The following is a 1,469-nucleotide window of genomic DNA, read 5'->3' as shown; positions in this document are numbered from 1 at the left end:
CCCAGGGGCTGGGCTTTGCTGGGAGGCGCCCTCCTGGTTCCCGGGCTCCAGGGTGTGGAGGAAGCGGGGAAGTGGGGGGAGTGGGGGGCTGGGCAGGAGCAGGCCTGGTCTCAGGGATGTGGGGGTGAGTAGGCAGGGCCCCTTGAGAGGACAGGGCCTGAGGGCCGGCAGGGAGAGGGGGGCCGAGAGACCAGGCGGTGGGGAGGTCGGGCGAGGGAGACCTTCTCCAGGGACAGGCCCCCCCCCCAATTACCTTCTGTGCCCCTCAGTCAGCCTGCAGCCTGTGAGGCTTAGCCTAGGCTGTCTGCAATCTCTGTGGCCATTTTGCTCCTAAAGGGCAGGCTTTCCTGCATTCCAGCTGCTAACCAGCTGTCTGTCAGGAAGCGATGACTTTTTGTGAATTCACTTGGAAACTGTCAGCCTCTCGCCACCGTCTGTCTCCTGAGTCTCCCGGGTCCTGGTGTTCCCATGGATCCACTGGTACTCAGAGCTCGCGGTTCCCCCCTGACACTGGCTCCTCCCTCACTTTCTCTCATTCATCACGAGCTGGTGCGGCCAGAATGATGCCGGGACCGGGACCTGGTTGGGTGTTGTGGGTGGAGATGCTGGGTTGACCCAGATCATAGAGGGGGGCCAGGACCCAGGCAGAGAGAGAGACAGGGAGAGGACCACTGAGGAGGGGAGGGAGGAGGATGGAGGTTGGAGGAGGCAGGAGCGTGGTCCTGGAGGAGGGGGAGGCAGGAGGGTGGTCCAGGAGGAGGGGGAGGAGGAGCGTGGCCCGGGAGGATGGAGAGGCTGCAGAGACCTGTAGTTACGAGGCCCTTGGTCTGTGTCCCGGAGGATGGGGGAGGCAGGAGCGTGGTCCTGGAGGAGTGGGGAGGCAGGAGTGTGGTCCTGGGGGAGGGAGAGGCTGCAGAGACTTGTAGTTACGAGGCCCTTGGTCTGTGTGGGTTTCAGTGACCTGTGTTTTTCTAGAAAATCACACGTTCACGCAGGTTGCACATTTGTCTGTAGAGAATTTCTGCGATGCACCAGCTTCATTCTCCTCGTTCTCCCCGTGTCTGTGGTCATTTCTGTTTTTATCTCTTCATTTGGCTACACAGAGGGTTCTCTGTTAGACGAAGTCATATGAAATTTCTGGTTTTTGAGTCAAAAACAGTTGGATATCAGCAGCTTCACATGGTCCAAGCCAATATTATTTACCAGGCACACTACACCCACTATCTCACTCAGTGCCCCAGGGCAACCTGAGGCCTCACAACCATCACCACTTCCCAGAGGAGGCGCCGGAAGCCCAGAGAGGTTAAGTAACTTGCCCAGCACACACAGCTGACATGCATAGAGCTGGGACAGAGACCTGATGCTTCTGCCCATTTCACTTCGCCGGGGCAATCATTAGTGAGCGTCTCAGTTAGCATCCCCCTGTGACAGGGCTTGGGAGGCCTCAGCAGGCCACCTGCTCTCCCAGG

The 1,469-nt window shown here is 59.2% G+C and overlaps 1 protein-coding gene across 1 annotated transcript in view; it reads left to right on the top strand.

Moving 5' to 3' along the window:
- The window catches only part of CD300A (CD300a molecule), a 14,088-nt gene that overhangs the window by 1,927 nt on the left and 10,692 nt on the right, over nucleotides 1-1,469 (top strand). The gene's annotated exons all lie outside the window — the stretch shown is intronic.

This window comes from Myotis brandtii, unplaced genomic scaffold, assembly GCF_000412655.1.
Source record: "Myotis brandtii unplaced genomic scaffold, ASM41265v1 scaffold157, whole genome shotgun sequence".
Classification (NCBI taxonomy): Eukaryota; Metazoa; Chordata; class Mammalia; order Chiroptera; family Vespertilionidae; genus Myotis; species Myotis brandtii.
The sequence above is the reverse complement of the archived record's forward strand: the minus strand, read 5'-3'. Positions and strand labels throughout refer to the sequence as shown.